Source organism: Ranitomeya imitator, chromosome 9 (genome assembly GCF_032444005.1).
Source record: "Ranitomeya imitator isolate aRanImi1 chromosome 9, aRanImi1.pri, whole genome shotgun sequence".
Taxonomy (NCBI): Eukaryota; Metazoa; Chordata; class Amphibia; order Anura; family Dendrobatidae; genus Ranitomeya; species Ranitomeya imitator.
In genome coordinates, this window is record NC_091290.1 from 67218050 (window position 1) to 67238543 (window position 20494).

Below are 20494 nucleotides of genomic sequence, written 5' to 3' on the forward strand. Positions count from 1 at the left end.
GCTGTAGCTGCGACGGTGCAGATGCCAATCCCGGACACACACACACACATACACATACACACACACACACATACACACATTCAGCTTTATATAGTAGATTTAGTTATGATAGAAAATATAGAAGTTGTCTGCTCTTTTTAGTTAGATGAGCACAGTAGGATGAACTGATCGCACGAAGCCCTGCTGTTGAGACCTGGCCAAAAAGCACCTGGTATCTCAGGAGGTTTCAGCAACAAATGTCAGTGCCAGCAAAGACACAAAAATGTATTACAGAATTTACATTGAAAAATGCAGAGATATGTCAAGCCCTCCTGAGCGACAAATTCTCTTGGTAGCTGATAATACGTAATGAATATAAGTAATTGGTCTGCACACTTCTAAATTAGTTTAGTGGTGCTGGTATATTGGACAAAAAGTCCCAAATACTAATAATACAGAAATATATCGCACTCACAGGTGGAATATCATGCAAAAGTATGAACACTTTATTGTGTACCAAAACAACGTGGCATAACTGTACAAATGAAATTTATCAAGCGCTGCAAATAAATTGACGTTTCGGACTAACCAAGTCCTTAATCATATATTGCTTCAATAAAGTGGTAAACTAACGCGCTCAAGAGGAAGGAGTAATTGCACTTAGTACGTATGCTAGCAACCTGGTACGCAGCGTTAATGTGGGGACAATGTCCCATAGGCTGAACCTTAAATCTCTGTCAGGAAAAGCGGCGCTCCCGCGCCCTGCTATTGCTGTGTGTGACACACAGCAATAACAGGGCGCAGGAGCGCCGCTTTTCCTGACAGAGATTTAAGGTTCAGCCTATGGGACATTGTCCCCACATTAACGCTGCGTACCAGGTTGCTAGCATACGTACTAAGTGCAATTACTCCTTCCTCTTGAGCGCGTTAGTTTACCACTTTATTGAAGCAATATATGATTAAGGACTTGGTTAGTCCGAAACGTCAATTTATTTGCAGCGCTTGATAAATTTCATTTGTACAGTTATGCCACGTTGTTTTGGTACACAATAAAGTGTTCATACTTTTGCATGATATTCCACCTGTGAGTGCGATATATTTCTGTATTATTGATAATACGTAATGGACACAAATAAACAATCCACCACTATTAATCCCTAAAGGAGCAGCATAAAGGCATGCTAATGTGGCACCCCAGGAGTCCAGATGCCACAGTGGCAATGCTTCCCACACAGGGGGTAATGCATGCCTGGAAGCAATAAGGGATCACCTTAACAGGTAACACTAGCATGCAACGCTTTCCTGACTCCAGACCAGAAGGGCGAGCTCCAAACCCAGTTTCAGGGTAACTTCCCTGATAAGTTCTGGTCTGGAGGAGGAGTTAGTCAGTTAGTGAGAGACAGTGAAGGAAGATGGAACAAGTGAGGAGAAGCTGGGGATTTGAGCTGCGATTGATCTCACCCCAGGACTGAGTGCAACAGACCGGACAGTTGAGTCCGTGGTTGTGTGTGAACTGTATGCCCCGCAACTGATTCCGGAGAACAGGAGATTACAGGTCTACTGGTCACATCTGACGCCCGAAGGCACAGCAGCAAACTAGAGCTTGGAGCCACCATGAGGGAGTAACATCAAGAAAAGGCTCAAGCTGCCGGCCATGGGGGTAGTGTTCCACTAAATGGACAGACTGATAGAGGGACTTGAAGAGAGCTTAAGGCATCAAGAACCTAATGAACAGCACAGTAAGGAGGCTTCCAACGCCACCTGGCTAGCGGGATTCTGAACTGCTTCCAGGCTGCCCGGATTTCCAATACCACCTGTACCTGTACTCTGGACTGCTCTTACAATTAAAGGTAAAGAAACTACAGTCCCTGTGTCCTCCAATCATTCCTGCACCCCAACTTCCACAGCCCCTCGTAGACTGTTCTGGTAGCCCTGGGGCCCCACTCCACCTGTGGGGAGCAGTAATTAGTTAAACACACTAGTTATATCGAGGTATAATATAAAATATATGTAAATATAAAGTATAAAACCATATATTATAAAATCAAGATACCCAGATGCACCAATGTGTCAAAGGCGTAGTATAACACTACTAAGGACTGAAAAGAAGGAGATCGTGCTCATAACATGATGAAGTTTAGAAAAACCAATCACAACAGAGAATATGAATAAATTAATTTTTTATTATTTATTGCATGGTATAGATTAATATATAAAAATCGATATTAAAAACAAAATGTCAATGCATATACATGTATGTAGCAATTATATAAGTGCCCATACCTATTTGGCTACCATCGTATGTATTGTATATATATTTATACCCGTAAGGACTGACTATATCGAAGAATGGCAATAAACAAACAAAAAGAGGGTTTTTTTTTGCAAAATTGTGTAAAAAAAGGGATTCTTTTGTATATAATACTGTGCAGCAATGTGCTTATAAGAACGAGAGTCAAATAAAGTGCGATAGTGAAAAAGTGCAAATGCATTAAGTGCAAAGAAACCTATATAGATAAAGTGCTACTAGTTGGGCCAATATATACAGTCACTTACTTTGGTATGTATAGAATAATAGACGGATCGCCAATGCACCCCGACGTGCGTTTCGGACGCACAGCTCCTTCGTCAGGGGGTGTTGATACGTTTGTCAGTATCTGGGGGTTTATATAATGCCATAATTAGGTATGGCGCCGGTGTTCACAGCTGCAGTCTGTACGGCGCATGCGCAGCCCGGGTAACCCGGAAACCAGGAACAGCCGCGTCACGTGACCGGACGCACAGGATGAGAACCTGGTGTTGCCAAGGGCACAGAGACGCAGCCGCCCCGATCTCAGGGTCCCGACAGTGCATGCGCACGACCAAAGATGCGACATGGGCTACAAAGGGGAAACTACATTAAGGACTGCACAATACATATATAACACTAAAGGGGCAGAATCTGTGTGAGTATGCAAATTACAAGATCTCTCTTTATATATATATTTTATTTTACATGATCATGCGCCATCCGAATAGACGTATCGTCATGTGACCGCATCCTTGCTGGACGTTGGTCCGGATGTGAAGAAATTGTTCCCCAGCAACAGGAGTATGTTAGCAGCAATAAACAGAACTCTGATGCTTTCCTTTGTATTTGGACGCATCTAATGAGCATGTGCAAATGTCACTGTGAAGGGAGGTGGAGCAGAGTCAGCTGTGACATCACCTATTGAGATTAATGGATCATATATTATCAGCTGTGCATAGAAGTGTTGTTAGTTGGTGTAATCCTGCCTCTGCTGATAAGGACAGAAAGTAGTATAAAATATCAGAGTGGACCATGTAAAAATTGCAAAAATTTTGGTTTTGTTTTTTAATAAAGATCATGACAAAAATATAGCATTGCGCATTTTTTTTTTTACAAAATACATGTAGCACAAAAATCTAATTTAAACAATAGGTCATTTACTGATATCATTTCCCTGTAAAAAAAAATGGTGTTATACATTACACCAGGTCAAAAGTAGGCAATTTATTCTCTTATTTTATTCCTGCTGCTTCCCTAAAAAATTGTGATTTTTCATTCTTTTTTTTTTTTATAAAATCCACTATATGTCTCCAGATATGATGACCTTTATATTTACTGCTATTTTTATGGTCTTTACCAAGGGTCCTTGACTCATGGGATCCTCTGGGGCGTGTGTTTAGGTTCTTCTGTGTGATTACCCTGTGAGCCACACCCCCTTGGTTAGACCAGAAAAGGTTGCTTTAAATAAAAAAGTCCCATATTTTTGGAACTATATGGCATTTAAACAAAAACTAAAAAAGAAAATACCCATGGGAACAGTGGGAAGAAAATAAGAACAAGCTGGCCTCTTTTGGCCTGGTAACATGTTCTCGTTCTACTTGCTTTGAATTTAATATGACTGAATAAGTAAACCAATGATACTCTAAGTGTAAGTAGTGAAGAAAATACATTCAGTAAATGATATTGGATTTAAACTGATTTTTATGGACAATGGCCAAGCGGTCAGGATATCAGAATTTGAGCTGTACATATTTGTTTCCTGTTTTTATGCCAAGATGATATGTCCATAAGGCTACACCTTGTTACGTTCCTATCTTACACCCACACAACCTAATCTTATCTTTGGGCCCAGCCTTTCTTTATCACTGGTAAGTCTGAAGTTATCACATTCTCTAGTAATAGATATAGGCTCGGGGGTCAAAGTACAGACTGCAGAGAGTGGAAAATGAGTATTCGAAATGCTGAGAAAATATTATATTGCATCATGTTAATGAGAAAATAAAATGTTTAACTGGAGTTTTTTATCTTTCCAATGTCATAAAATTTATTATATTCTAGAAATACAAGTGCCGTAGATAAGATTACACAAAAAGCCACCATTGTCTACCGAGAGCCAATTCATTTTGCCCCATGAAGCAAAGTTAAACAGAATATAATTTGCTATCTTACGAATCCACAATAAAAAAGAGGAGAGGAAAGGAGAAGGTGAGACGTTGTTGGGTTTAATCATTACTAGTAGTTAAGCTTGAAGGGTGCAAACAAGAGTGGGGCGATGAAGCCGGGTCAACATCCTGGAGAAAGGAAACTGCCCGGTGTCTTCCACATGGGGGCGACATAAAGATTTAAGAAGGGTTCTGTCCAAGCTTTTTATTTTTTGTTCTATAATGATGACTCTTCTATAAATATTGGTCTCTTAGAGACAATCAAAGAAAAGAGACATAAGCGTTTCTGTAACTGGAAAGTTGCGATGACTTAGAGTCTTGGCCACTCGCATCTGAATCCACAGATTTCTTTCTAAAAATTCAGCAATGTCTAACTAAGGCTATATTCATACGCAGCATTTATGCTCGTTTTTTTCTGCAAACTGCTCTCTTGGCCATAAAAAAGCTGAGCTCAAGTATTGCTGTGTTTTTACAGTTTTTCTGCTTCCTTTCTATATGCGTTTTACATTTGTGATTTGCAAAAAAAATTAGTATTATTATTATTTCATTTAGCAACAATGTAATATAGATCTCATGTTTGCAGATGTCTTGGTCTTTACAGAGTGCTCCTGTGCCCCCTTTTTAGTATTCTATGCAGTCATTACAGCTTGCACCTGTTCACACTATATGGAGGTGCTGGTCATGTTTTAGGGTTTTTTTTGCAGTTTGCCACCGGAAGTTCTGACTGCCTTCTTTCTGACTCTGCACTCCTCCCATCAGCCCAAGGGTGCTTTTAATTAGTGCTGGTTCTTACAGGTAAAATTGTTGGTTTATAACCGGAGAGAGGCATGTTTAGAATGATAGGACCCATTAGAGAAGTGTCACCTTGCCGTGGTTGATGGGCACACATGCCAATTTATGTGCTAATAACTTTCATTTTTTGTAAGTACTTTTCTTCTTACTACTTTTTATTCAGCAACAATGTAGTTTAGATCTCGTGTTTGCATATATCTTGGTCCTTACAGAGTGCTGCTGTGTCCCCTTTTTTAGTATACGTTAGTGATTTGTCCACGTACATGTTTAACAGTTAGTTTTTTTCACCAAAAACGCAGCAAATTTCCTGTAGTTTTTGCAGTGTTTTTGAACTTTCTCTTTGCTTTCTATAGGTGAAAAAATGCTGCAAAAACTCTGAAAGAATAAACAGGTTGCAAATTTAAACAATGCTGCAATTCTCAAATTCAGTCAGGAAAAAAACAAGCTTGCGCATGGCATTTCAGAAATATTATTACTTTCCATATATAAATAGAAAAATGACCTATTGCTTAAATCAGGTTTTTGTGTTAAATCTTTTTTTTTTATTTTGTGACCTTTTTTTCTATTTTGCAATCTGTGGTAACAATACAAATTAGAAATCTTATTCTCACACTGGCCAATGATTCTTAATCTAGACTCACATTTCCTGTTGTTTTACTAAATCCACATGTACATAAGTACATTAGCCACAATTACCAGACCTATATTTCTATGGAAGCATCTTATTAGAATCTGCAAAGATCATTTTAAAGGGAGGAGGAGGAAGTGAACTGTGATATCACCTATTGTAATTGATGGATCCTTGTTATCTGTCATTAGAATCCTATCTCTGATGATAAGGAGTCTGATAAAAAGTTTTTATGAAGGAAGTATGAGTTTAAAAGATCCCCAGGAGCTATTCCAGTTTGAAAATTTCAAGGTTGCTAATTTTGTTTTTTAATACAGATCCTGGTATGAAGAACACATTATAGAAAAAACATGATTTAAACTTATCCAGCATGACTTAAAGAGATTGTCCACTACTGCTCAACTTATTAATAATGGCCCCAGTGTACTGCTGAAATGAAATTAAAAAAAACCAATACTAACGTAAAAGACCAAGGGGTGAGTATTGATTTTTTTGATACATTCAACACCCTTGTTCCATTATTAAAGGGAACCTGTCACCAGAAAAAATGCTATTGACCTGAAGATATTGGGTTAATCTGCAGGTTAGTAGCGCTACTAACCTGTCTGGCACCTGCGCTCAGCCAAAAGCTGCAGGGAGAAAATTAACTTTTTTCTCCCCTGCAGCATTCCGGGTTTCAGCCACCCCTCTGAGTATACAGAGTGGTGGCTGTAACCGCACCCCTCGCCCTGACTGACAGTCAGCCCTAATGCAGAGCCTGTGTCAGTTAGTGTCGGGGGTGCAGTAGCAGCCCCTGATTTCTATAAAATCATAGAATGCTAGAGTTGGAAGGGATCTCCAGGGTCATCGTGTCCAACCCCCTCTTCAATGCAGGATTCAGTGAATCATCTCAGACAGATGTCTGTCCAGCCTCTGTTCAAGACTTCCATTGAAGGACAATTCGCCACCTCTCGTGGACGCCTGTTGCACTCATTGATCACCGTCACTGTCAAGAAGTTTTTTCTAATATCTAATCTGTATCTTCTCCCTTTCAGTTTCATTCCATTGCTTCTTGTGTTTCCATGTACATATGAGAATAATGATGATCCCGCTACACTGTTACAGCCTTACGATATTTGTGGACAAGTAAAAAGTCTCCTCTTAATTTTCTTTTTTGCAAGTGAAACATTCCCAGATCCTTTAACCGCTCTGCGTAGGAAATTCTTTCTAATCCACTTATCATCCTGGTAGCTCTTCTCTGAACTTGCTCCAGTTTTTCAATGTCTTTTTTTAAATGTGATGCCCAGAACTGGACACAGTATTCCAGATGAGGCCTGACCAAGGAGAAGTAGGGGGGATAATTACTTCATGTGATCTAGATTCTCTGCTTCTCTTAATAATCCCAGAAATGTGTTTGCCTTTTTTTTTTCTGCTGTATCGCACTGTTGACTCATATGCAGTCTGTGATTTTTTAGTATTCTGAAATCTTTTTCACACGTGCTGCTGCTTAGTTCTATTCCTTCCATTTTATAGATGTAATTTTCATTTTTCTTGCCCAGATGTAGAATCTTGCATTTCTCCCTGTTAAATACCATTCTATTAGTCGCTGCCCATTGTTCAAGCTTATCTATTTCCTTCTGAATTATTTCTGTCTTCTCTCGTGTTAGCTATTCCTCCTAGCTTAGCATTGTCTTCAAATTTGATTAGTCTACCTTCAGTTCCCTTATTTAGATGATTTATAAAAATGTCGAACTACACTGGGGCCAGGACAGAGCCTTGTGGTACCCCACTTGAAATGATTTTACAATTAGATGTGCAAACATTTATTAGCACTAGTGATGAGTGAATATACTCTCAAGCTCGGGTGTGCTCCGAGTATTTGTAAGTACTCGGAGATTTAGTTTTCAGTGCCGCAGTTGAATGATTTACATCTGTTAGCCAGATTGATTACATGTGGGGATTCCCTAGCAACCAGGCTGAATGCAGCTGCGGTGCTGAAAACTAAATCTCCGAGTACTTACAAATACTCAAAGGACACCCAAGCGTGCTCGGGAAATCTCGATTACCGAGTATATTCGCTCATCACTAGGGCTGAGCGAAACGGGTCGGCCATTTTCAGAAGTCGCCGACTTTTGGCAAAGTCGGGTTTCATGAAACCCGACCCCTGTGTGGGGTCGGCCATGAGGTCGGCGATCTTCTGAATCTGGTATTGGAATTCCGATACCGAGTTCCGATATGTTTGTAATAGGAATATACTCACCTTCGGACGCGCCCTGCTTCTTTCCGGCAGCCTTCCTTCCTAAGAATCAGCGCTTGAAGGACCTTCGGTGACGTCGCGGCTTGTGATTGGTCGCGCGAGCGGTCACATGGGCGGTCGTGCCACCAATCACAAGCCGCGACGTCATCTAAGGCCCTTCACGCGCTGATTCTAAGGAAGGAAGGCTGCCGGTTAATACCAGGGCGCGTCAGTGGGTGAGTATAGCAATATTTTTTATTTTAATTCTTTATTTTACACTTAAATATGGATCCCAGGGCCTGAAGGAGAGGTTTCCTCTCCTTCCCACCCTGGGAACCATTGGAAACCCAATGCACTGCATTGGGTTACGTGTTTCGGCCGACCCCGACCCAGACTTTTTTATAGGATCGGCCGATTTCACTCGACCCGACTTTTGAAAAAGTCGGGTTTCGTGAAACCCGACCCGATCCTATAAAAGTAAAAGTCGCTCAACCCTACTCATCACTAATTAGCACTCATTTAGTACGATCAATGAACCAGTTATGAATCCACTTAACAGTAGCCTTGTCAATCCCATATGTGGTAATTTTTTCAATAAGTGTAGTATGAGATACTTTATCAAATGCTTTGCTGAAGTCGAGATATACTATATCTACCTCTTTTCCCTGATCCACCCAGTCAGTGAATCCATCATAGAAGAAAATTAGATTATTTTGGCATGACTTGTTTGCTACAAACCCATGCTGGCTCTAGTTAATTACTGTATTCTTATCCAAGTACTTACATACATGATGTTTAATAATTTGTTCAAATATCTTTACTGGTGTAGAAGTCAGGCTCATTGGCCTGTAATTTCCTGGCTTCATATTCTTTGCTTTTTTGAAGATAGGAACAACATTTGCCCTTCTCCAGTCTTCTGGGATTTCCCCTGCTCTCCAACATGATTTTTTACTACTTCACCCTTTTCATCCTGCAAAATTTCTATATCTTTGACTTTTCTTTCTTTTTTGACATGCCTACAAAATTCTTTTTTACTGCTTTTGGTCTCCCTTGCAAGCCTTTCTTCATTACTGACTTGAGCTCTTCTAACTCTTGCTCTGCATTCCCTGCAAACAGAATTATATTCTTCTTTACATATGCTCCCTCATTCCATTTGATAGACATTTCTCTTTTCCTTTTTTACAAGTGATAAAGTTCTGTGGTCATCCATCCTGGTCTCTTTAAATGGTTCCAATTATTCCTTCTTTTTGGGATTGTTGTCAATAGTAAGGTGAGAATTTCATTTAGAAAAATCTCCCATCCTTCTTGGACATTTCTGTCATTTAGACCTTTCCTTCCCTCTTTCTGAATCCATTAAAAGCTGCCTTTCCGAAATCCAACCTTTTAGTCAAAGTCCTCATTGGTCTTCTTCCTCTAGTAGTCCAAAATTCGAGTACACAATGATCGCTGACTCATAAATTTCCCGCCATCTTTACTTCCTCAACCATTTCCTCCCTGTTGGTAAGAATTAGATCCAAGATTGCAGATCCTCCTGTTCTTTCTTCTACCTTTTGAAGGATAAAGTTTTCAGCAAGAGAAGATAAGAATTTTCTGAACCCAGTACTAGAGATTCTCAACAAATATCTACATAGTTCAAATCTGTCATGATCACTATGTCATACTTTTTTGAGAAGAGAGACATCTAATGTAAAAAGAGTTCATCCATATCTTCAGTCTATCCAGGTTGCCTATAGTAAACACCTACAATAGTGTCCTTTCTGCTTTTCTCTCCTTGAATTCTTACCCAAACAGTTTCTACAGAGCTACTAGTCTATACACAGCCCCACCCCCCACCCCAATTAGTACCCCTAGTAGCCTGCAGATTAACCCCATTTTTTCTGAAGACAGGTTCCTTTTAAGGAGCTAATCAACAAAAATATCCTTATATTACTAAATACCCACGTCTTAAATCACACTTCAAACCATCTAGAATAATACCAATGTTACCAGAATTATTGTTGGCCCCTGTAAAAAAGAAGTGATATTTGAAATTAATTTAAAATATAATGATTTATTAACCTTTAAATCTCTCTCCATGCTGCTACTGTACATATGTATATTTATACTGTACTAGCTGAAGAGCCCGGCGTTGCCTGGGTATAGTAAATATCTGTGGTTAGTTATAGCACCTCACTTCTCTTATTTTCCCATAACGCCTTTCATTTTCCCCCTCACATCTCTCATTTTCTCCCTTACACCTCTCATTTTCCCCATCACTCCTCTCATTCCCCCCTAACACTCGTCATTTCGACCTCACATCTGTCATTTTCCGATCACTCCACTATTTTCCCTCACTCCTTTCATTTTGCACTCACACCTTTTCATTTTCACCTCACACCTCTCATTTTCACCTCACACCTCTCATTTTCCCCTCAGTATATACATGTTTGTCATCTCCCTTATAAATAGTATACACCTATATATCATCTCCTGTATATAGTATATACCTGTATGTCATCTCCCCTGTAAATAGTATATACCTGCTGTATGTCATCTCCTCCTGTATATTGTATATACCTGTGTCATCTCCTTCTGTATATAGTATATACCTGTATGTCATCTCCTGTATATAATATATACCTGTATGTCATCTCCTCCTCTATATACCTATGTGTCATCTCCTCTTTTATATAGTATATACCTGTATGTCATCTCCTCCTGTATATAGTATATATGTGTGTCATCTCCTCCTGTATATAGTATATACCTGTATGTCATCTCCTCCTGTATATAGTATATACCTGTGTCATCTGCTCCTGTATATAGTATATACCTGTGTTTCATCTCCTCTTGTATATAGTATATACCTGTATGTCATCTCCTCCTGTATATAGTATATACCTGTGTGTCATCTGCTCCTGTATATAGTATATATCTATGTGTCATCTCCTCCTGTATATAGTATATACCTGTGTCATCTGCTCCTGTATATAGTATATACCTGTGTGTCATCTCCTCTTGTATATAGTATATACCTGTATGTCATCTCCTCCTGTATATAGTATATACCTGTGTGTCATTTGCTCCTGTATATAGTATATATCTGTGTGTCATCTCCTCCTGTATATAGCATATACGTGTCATCTCCCCTGTATATAGTAAATACCTGTGTGTCATCTCTTCCTGTATATAGTATATACCTGTGTGTCATCTCCTCCTGTATATAGTATATATCTGTGTGTCATCTCCACCTGTATATAGTATGTACCTGTATGTCATCTCCTGATTATAGTATATACCTGTCTGTCATCTCCTCCTGTATATAGTATATAACTGTGTGTCATCTTCCCTGTATATAGTATATACCAGTGTGTCATCTCCACTGTATATAGTATATACCTGTGTGTCATCTCCCCTGTATATAGTATGTACCTGTATGTCATCTCCCCTGTATATAGTATATACCAGTATGTCATCTCCTCCTGCATATAGTATATACCTGTGTGTCATCTCCCCTGTATATAGTATATATGTGTGTGTCATCTCCTCCTGTATATAGTATATACCTGTATGTCATCTCCTCCTGTATATAGTATATACCTGTATATAGTATATATGTGTGTGTCATCTCCTCCTGTATATAGTATATACCTGTATGTCATCTCCTCCTGTATATAGTATATACCTGTGTGTCATCTCCCCTGTATATAGTATATATGTGTGTGTCATCTCCCCTGTATATAGTATATACCTGTGTGTCATCTCCTCCTGTACATAGTATATACCTGTGTGTCATCTCCCCTATAAATAGTATGTACCTGTATGTCATCTCCCCTGTATGTAGTATATACCAGTGTGTCATCTCCTCCTGTATATAATTTGTAAGCTAAATTGGCAGCCTGATAAATCCCCAGCCAACAGGAAGCCCTCCCCCCTGGCAGTATATATTAGCTCACACATACACATAATAGACAGGTCATGTGACTGACAGCTGCCGGATTTCCTATATGGTACATTTGTTGATCTTGTAGTTTGTCTGCTTATTAATCAGATTTTTATTTTTGAAGGATAGTACCAGACTTGTGTGTGTTTTAGGGCGAGTTTCATTTGTCAAGTTGTGTGTGTTGAGTTGAATGTGGCGACATGCATGTAGCGACTTTTGTGAGATGAGTTTTGTGTGGCGACATGCGTGTAGCAACTTTTTGTGTGTCGAGTTGCATGTGACAGGTTAGTGTAGCAAGTTGTGTGCAGCAAGTTCTGCGCATGGCGAGTGTTGAGCGTGGCGAGTTTTATGTGTGGTGCGTTTTGAGTATGTGCAAGTTTTGTGTGAGGCAACTTTTGCATGTGTTGCGACTTTTGTGCATGTGGCAAATTCTCCGCGTGTGCAAGTTTTGCGCGTGGCGAGTTTTGAGCGGTGACTTTTGTGTTTCGACTTTTACGTGGTGAGGTTGGTGTATGTGTGGTGAAATGTGTGCTGAGGGTGGTATATGTGTTCAAGCACGTGGTAGTGTGTGGCGCATTTTGTGTGTGTGTTCATATCTCCGTGTGTGGTGAGTATCCCATGTCGGGGCCCCACCTTAGCAACTGTACGGTATATACTCTTTGGTGCCATCGCTCTCACTCTTTAAGTCCCCCTTGTTCACATCTGGCAGCTGTCAATTTGCCTCCAACACTTTTCCTTTCACTTTTTCCCCATTATGTAGATAGGGGCAAAATTGTTTGGTGAATTGGAACGCGCGGGGTTAAAATTTCGCCTCACAACATAGCCTATGACGCTCTCGGGGTCCAGACATTTGACTACAAAATTTTGTGGCTGTAGCTGCGATGGTGCAGATGCCAATCCCGGACATACACACACACACATTCAGCTTTATATATTAGATTACCAATGTATATTCCATGTTGCACCATGTATTTGATAGGGACAATACAGTTTGGATTATGACCACTAGATGGGGAAATAGAGGTTGCTACTCTGTATACAGCACTGTAGCAGTTAACTGTAGGAGTGGTTAGCTGGGAATAAGTCAGGAAGGTCTTCCTGTATTAGTCATTCGGGGGGGGGGGGTAAACCCCTAAGGCTAGGCTCACATTGCATCAAGTACATTGCGTTAAACGGATCCGTTAAACGCATGTACAGAAAAAGCCAAATTTGTCGAAAAATCGGCTTCACGTTAACGCTTGTGTTAACGCATGTGACCGCGTTTTTCTCATTTGGATGTCCGTTCGCGAAGTATCCGTTTGTCTGCGTTTGTCACTGTCAATAAAGTTGTTATTTTTTTATTTTTTTTTTCTCCTTTTGTCAGCGTCTGGTGTGGGTGCGTACACAATCTCCATTTTGAAAGTATCGAGTGAACTTCCGCTAGCAAGATGTTTGTGTCTGAGCTTGTTAGATTTCGCTTGATGCAATTGCGACGTCGGCAGAGAAAGCGTAGTTCTCAAAGGAGATATTGGATCCACGAAGTGAATTTCTTACAGAATACATATGGTGCCTTTCACACCCTGTATGTTCAGCTTCGGGATCATCCTTTCAAATTCCAACACTATCTACGGATGTCCATTGAGACCTTTGATGTTCTGCTCTCACATGTGAAGGATGAGATACATCATCAGCGCAGCACTTTCCGTGAAAGCATTTGTGCGGAGCAACGTTTAGTAGTGACTGTGAGGTAATTATAATTTTTTTTATCATTCTATTGACAAAGACAAGATCTAGGTATCTTGGGGCATAATTATGTTCATTTAGGCAATTGTATATTCTATTGTAACTAGCCTTTTTGTTAGTTGTCCTTTAAAATCCTAAACATTTTTTTTTTCTTTCCTTTTTGAATGCCGACAGATATCTGGCTACCAGAGAATCTTTTGCATCACTGCATTATCAATTTAGACTTGGCAAGTCAACAATTTACCAACTGGTTCGGGGAACTTGTGATGCCATTTGGAACAACTTGCAACCACTTGTGCTACCAACACCGACATCAGAAATGTGGCTAGCGATTTCCCAACAGTTCGAGGATGTGGCTAATTTCCCCAATTGCATTGGTGCCGTGGACGGCAAGCACATTCAGATTCAGAAACCAGCACATTGTGGGTCACTATACTACAACTATAAAAAATACTTTTCCATTGTATTGATGGCTATTGCGGATGCAAGATACCGTTTTGTTGCTGTGGATATTGGTGCGTATGGACGAACGATTCCAGAGTCTTCAGAGACTCCAACATGGGGAGATGTTTGTACAGCAACAACTTTAACATACCCTCAGCATGACCTCTTCCGGGGACCGAAGGCCCAAGTTTGCCCTATGTTTTAGTTGGGGATGAGGCGTTCCAACTCGGACAAAATCTCCTAAAGCCGTGCTCAAGCCGTAGTCTAAACTCCACCAGGCGAATTTTAATTATCGCTTGAGCCGGCCAAGACGTTATGTGGAGTGTGCCTTTGGGATTTTGACATTAAAATGGCGGATTTTACTAACCTGCATGCAACTGCAACCTGAAAATGTGAACCGTGTTGTGAAGGCATGCATCTGTCTGAATAATTTTGTGGCGAGACATGAACCCCAGGTGGTTGACCCCGATGTTAGGAGTCGAGTTTCCTCTGCTGCACAGGGGGAATCTCGATCCGTCTCCGCTGCGGTCTCCCATTCTCCTCCAGCCGCAGTGGAGTCTGCTCAGCAGGGACGTCGATCCTAGCGTCTCGCTCAGTCTGGCTCTGTGCGAAGAGTTACTGCTGCTTTTCCTGCTTCTGCCATTGAAGCCTGTGCTGGGCAGCGGCGAGTGGACGTTTCTGGATCTAAGTCCTTATTTGCACACACTGAGCATGCCCAGGGCAAGATCTCCTGTTGGAGATCGAGGGTCACATGCTCAGGTACTGCAGCACATCCCATTGGTCCTTTTGGCAGGTCCTGAAAGGGCAAAACTTCTGTGGCTGTTTCCTGTGCTGCAGCTATATAAACTGCGCATGACCGCACGGCCATGCGCTAGTATTGTCTTGTAAATATGTGTGTGTGTTGTGAGTGAAAGTCGCTCTTTAAATAACCCTCCCTATTGAATGTCTGTTCGCGGAAGGTGTATGTTTGCTATCTAGCGCCCGACTTATCCAACAGCACGTAACACACATTACAGCTACTAGTTGCTGTGTCCGCCTGTACGGCGCCGTGCGCTTGCTCTGCGCTTTCCTGACCCAAGCCTGGGTGGTTAGTGGCGTCCGTCTGTGCGGCACCGCACGCACTCTTGTGCCTTTATATTTTTATTTAGTTTCCTTACACACCCAGTTGCGGTGTTGTGCCAGCAAGTGTCTAATCGGACTTCAATCCTAGTTGGGGTTGAGTTCGCTGACTACTTGCTCGCGCTCTATGTGCGGTACCGCGGTCCTGTGACGCAACAGGATCGCTTCCTTCACGCAGGGTGTAGTTAACCCGTGTGTGTATACTTGTAGTACCGCCATATAGTCCGTCTTACTAGCAGCAGGGTTTTTACCTGCACGGTGGACCTCGGACTGCGAACGCACCTAGTTCCATTTCATCCTGTACTTGGTGCGTTCCGCCAGTCCTAACATAATACTAGCGCCAAGGTCTGGCTAGTAAATGGCGGACGATCAGCATTTACAGCGGTACATCCAGCAGCTGGAGGGAAGGTTGGCGGCTCTAGAGCGTTCAACCTCAGCTGTGGATGTCACTGCTGTCGCTGTTCAGGCTGCAGCTACCTTGTCCACTGCCACCCCTGTTCCGACTCTATCTCGCCTCCCGCTACCAGAGAAATTTTCTGGTGACAGTAAGTCTTGTAGGGGTTTCGTGAGTCAGTGCTCTATACATCTCGAGCTTCTGGCCTCTCGTTTCCCTACAGAGCGGGCAAAGGTGGGGTTTATCGTGTCTCTCCTGTCGGACAGGGCGTTGCAGTGGGCTACGCCGCTGTGGGAGCGTGGCGATCATGTGGTGCAGAGTGCTCCGTTATTCCTGAGCACTCTGAAACAGGTCTTTTTAGGACCTCGTGTCACCCATGATACGGCGCTCCAACTGTTGGCATTGACTCAGGGCTCGTCCTTGGTCAGCCATTTTGCCGTACACTTCCGCACCCTAGCATCTGAGCTGGAGTGGTCGGATAAAGCCCTCATTCCTATATTTTGGAGGGGGCTGGCTGACCACGTTAAGGACGCCCTGGCCACTAGGGAGATTCCCGCCACACTGGAGGAATTAATAACAGTATCCACTCGTATTGACCTCCGTTTTCACGAGCGGAGGTTAGAGCGAGACCAGTGTAGGCAGAGGTTTCGGCTGGCTCCCACCTTCGCCAAACCTTTGGAATCTCCAGTCCAGGCCCCTGAGTCCCATGAGCCTATGGTAGTGTCACGAGCGGGATCTAAGTCCCGGACCGCTCGTGCACTCCAGGTTTGTCATGTGTGCCAGCAGTCAGGACATTTTGCCACCAGATGTCCCCAGCGGTCGAGGAAACGTCAGCGTCTAGTGGTAGTAGGTGGAGGTACACTAGACACGGCGATGTTTGCCTCCAAATTGTCCTTTAAGGGGACAATAACATTAGGCTCATCCTCCCACTCGGTAGAGCTCTGCGTGGATTCTGGGGCGGAGGGCAATTTTATGTCTTCTGCCTTCGCCCAACGTCATGCAATACCCCTGGTTATGCTACCTCAACCAGTAACGGTACGAGTGGTGAATGGGTCGACACTGCCCTCACAGATAACACATCAGACCATCCCTTTTACCCTGTCCGTGTCGCCATCCCATCAGGAGATTATATCTCTGCTCATCATTCCTGAGGGAATTGATGAGGTCCTGTTGGGGATACCTTGGCTACGGTACCACTCTCCTCACATCGAGTGGTCCTCTGGCAGAATTCTGGGATGGGGTGAATCTTGTGGGGGTAGGTGTCACCGAGAGAGCGTTCAGGTTGCTACTACAGAGGTACCCGCAGATCTATCCTCTCTCCCCAAGCAATATTGGTCTTATGCAGACGTGTTCTCCAAAAAGGCGGCAGAGACCCTTCCGCCCCATCGCCCCTATGACTGTCCTATTGATCTCTTGCCTGGTGCTGAGCCTCCCCGGGGTCGAGTCTATCCATTATCTCTCCCGGAGACGGAGGCAATGTCTCACTACATTCAAGAGAATCTGGCAAGAGGGTTCATCAGGAAGTCGGTGTCACCTGCTGGGGCAGGGTTCTTTTTCGTGCAGAAGAAGAATGGGGAACTACGTCCATGCATAGACTACAGGGGTCTTAACGCTATCACCGTTAAGAACAAGTATCCTTTGCCCTTGATATCTGAGCTTTTCGATAGGCTTCGGGGAGCAAGGGTGTTTACTAAACTAGATCTGCGGGGTGCTTACAACCTGATTCGCATCCGTGAGGGGGACGAATGGAAAACGGCGTTTAACACCAGAGATGGGCACTATGAGTATCTGGTAATGCCCTTCGGGCTCTGTAATGCCCCAGCCGTTTTCCAAGACTTTGTCAACGACATCTTCCGGGATATGCTTTCCACCTCAGTTGTAGTCTATCTGGATGATATTCTCATCTTTTCTCCAGATATTGACTCCCACCGGAGAGATGTTGGCAGAGTCTTCGACCTCCTACGGGCAAACTCTCTTTATGCAAAGTTGGAGAAGTGTATGTTTGAGCAGGAGTCTTTACCTTTCCTGGGCTATATCATCTCCGCCCAGGGATTGGCTATGGATCCTGCCAAACTACAGGCTGTGATGGACTGGCAAGAGCCCCATTCTCTTAAAGCGGTGCAGCGCTTTATGGGGTTCATAAACTATTACCGCCAGTTCATTCCCCACTTCTCAACTCTGGTAGCTCCCTTGGTAGCCCTCACCAAGAAGGGAGCGAATCCCAAATTGTGGTCGGAAGAGGTCTCCAAGGCCTTCACTTCTATTAAGTCCCACTTTGCTAGCGCTCCCATCTTACATCGTCCTGATGTGGATAAGCCATTCCTAATGGAGGTGGATGCCTCGTCCGTTTGTGCTGGAGCAGTCCTCTATCAAAAGGATGCTCAAGGTCAGAAGCATCCATGCTTCTTCTTCTCTAAGACCTTCACGCCAGCGGAGAGAAACTACTCCATCGGGGACAGGGAGTTGCTAGCAATGAAGTTGGCCTTTTCGGAGTGGAGACACCTTCTGGAAGGTGCGCGGTTTCCCTTCCAAGTTTTCACGGACCACAAAAATTTGGTCTATTTGCAGACAGCCCAGCGGCTAAATTCTCGCCAGGCCAGATGGTCCCTGTTCTTCTCCCGGTTCCACTTTTCCCTTCATTATCTCGCCGGGGAGAAGAATATCCCTGCTGACGCTCTCTCTCGCTCCCTTATGTCAACGGAGGAGGAGGAAGAGGAGCCTTGGCTTATTGTCCCTTCCGAGAGCCTGAGAACCGTAGCGCCGGTTTCGCTAGAGTCTGTGCCTCCGGGCAAGACTTTTGTGCCCATTAATTTGCGACCGGAGGTTCTCTCTTGGGCTCATTCGTCCAGGGTGGGTGGACACTTTGGGACAAAGAGGACATCTGAGCTACTGGCGAGGACATACTGGTGGCCGCATATGGTCCGAGATGTCAGAGATTACATTCTGGCATGTGTCTCATGCGCCAAAAATAAGTCTCCTCGACAACGGCCATCTGGGTTACTCTCTCCCTTGCCGGTGGCAGACAGGCCCTGGGAGATGGTCGAGATGGACTTTGTAGTGGGTTTGCCCAAGTCTCGCGGCTGTACCATCATTTGAGTTATTACCGATCATTTCTTGAAAATGGTGCATTTGGTGCCGCTCCCACGGTTACCTTCTGCACGGGCCTTGGCAGCGTTGTTCATAAGACACATCTTCCGCCTACACGGCATGCCAGACAAAATTGTCAGTGACCGGGGTCCCCAGTTTGCGTCTCGGTTCTGGAGAGAGCTTTGTCGTCTTCTCAGCATTGAGTTAAATCTCTCTTCCGCATATCATCCCGAGACGAATGGGTTGGTAGAGAGGGCCAACCAGACCTTGGTCACATACCTGCGACATTTTGTTTCAGCCAGGCAGGATGACTGGGCATCCTTGCTATCATGGGCAGAGTTTGCACTGAACAACGCCGTAGCCGACTCCACTGGACAAACCCCATTCCTCCTCAACTATGGTCAGCATCCACGGATACCTGTGCCTATGCCCGTGTCTTCCGCTGACTCCAGGGTGGCAGACTGGGCTGTGGAGGCACGGGATATATGGGACCGCACTCAGGATGCCATTCGGGCCTCTAAGGAGAGAATGAGGTCCTCCGCCGATGCTCATCAGCGCCCCGCTCCGACCTTTGCTCCTGGCGACTTGGTGTGGCTCTCCGCCCGTAACATCAGGCTGCGAGTTGAGTCCACTAAATTTGCTCCTCGCTACTTGGGCCCATTCAAGGTCTTCGAGCAGGTTAATCCTGTGGTCTATCGTTTGGCCCTTCCGCCACGCCTGGGTATCACCGACACCTTTCATGTGTCCCTCTTGAAACCCGTGTATATGTCCCGGTTCTCCGAGTCATCTGCTGGGACATCGGGTTTGTCTACGGACGATTATGAGGTGAACGCTATTTTGGGGTGCAAGCTGGTACGTGGCAAAAATTTTTATTTGGTAGACTGGAAGGGTTATGGCCCCGAGGACAGGTCCTGGGAGCCTGTTGAGCACATTTGGGCCCCGCAGCTCATTGCTGCCTTCGAACGTAGCGAGGCCCAAGGAGGGGGGGGCCCTAGGAGGGGGGTAATGTTAGGAGTCGAGTTTCCTCTGCTGCACAGGGGGAATCTCGATCCGTCTCCGCTGCGGTCTCCCATTCTCCTCCAGCCGCAGTGGAGTCTGCTCAGCAGGGACGTCGATCCCAGCGTCTCGCTCAGTCTGACTCTGTGCGAAGAGTTACTGCTGCTTTTCCTGCTTCTGCCATTGAAGCCTGTGCTGGGCAGCGGCGAGTGGACGTTTCTGGATCTAAGTCCTTATTTGCACACACTGAGCATGCCCAGGGCAAGATCTCCTGTTGGAGATCGAGGGTCACATGCTCAGGTACTGCAGCACATCCCATTGGTCCTTTTGGCAGGTCCTGAAAGGGCAAAACTTCTGTGGCTGTTTCCTGTGCTGCAGCTATATAAACTGCGCATGACCGCACGGCCATTCGCTAGTATTGTCTTGTAAATATGTGTGTGTGTTGTGAGTGAAAGTCGCTCTTTAAATAACCCTCCCTATTGAATGTCTGTTCGCGGAAGGTGTATGTTTGCTATCTAGCGCCCGACTTATCCAACAGCACGTAACACACATTACAGCTACTAGTTGCTGTGTCCGCCTGTACGGCGCCGTGCGCTTGCTCTGCGCTTTCCTGACCCAAGCCTGGGTGGTTAGTGGCGTCCGTCTCTGCGGCACCGCACGCACTCTTGTGCCTTTATATTTTTATTTAGTTTCCTTACACACCCAGTTGCGGTGTTGTGCCAGCAAGTGTCTAATCGGACTTCA

At 43.9% G+C, this 20494-nt stretch overlaps 1 long non-coding RNA gene across 1 annotated transcript in view; it reads left to right on the forward strand.

Moving 5' to 3' along the window:
* Nucleotides 1-6229: 6229 nt before the first annotated feature.
* LOC138649026 (uncharacterized) overlaps nt 6230-20494 on the forward strand; it is a 62898-nt gene continuing 48633 nt past the window's right edge. Inside the window, exon 1 of the long non-coding RNA XR_011315224.1 lies at nt 6230-6327. This is a non-coding gene — a long non-coding RNA (uncharacterized lncRNA). The remainder of the gene's footprint in view (nt 6328-20494) is intronic.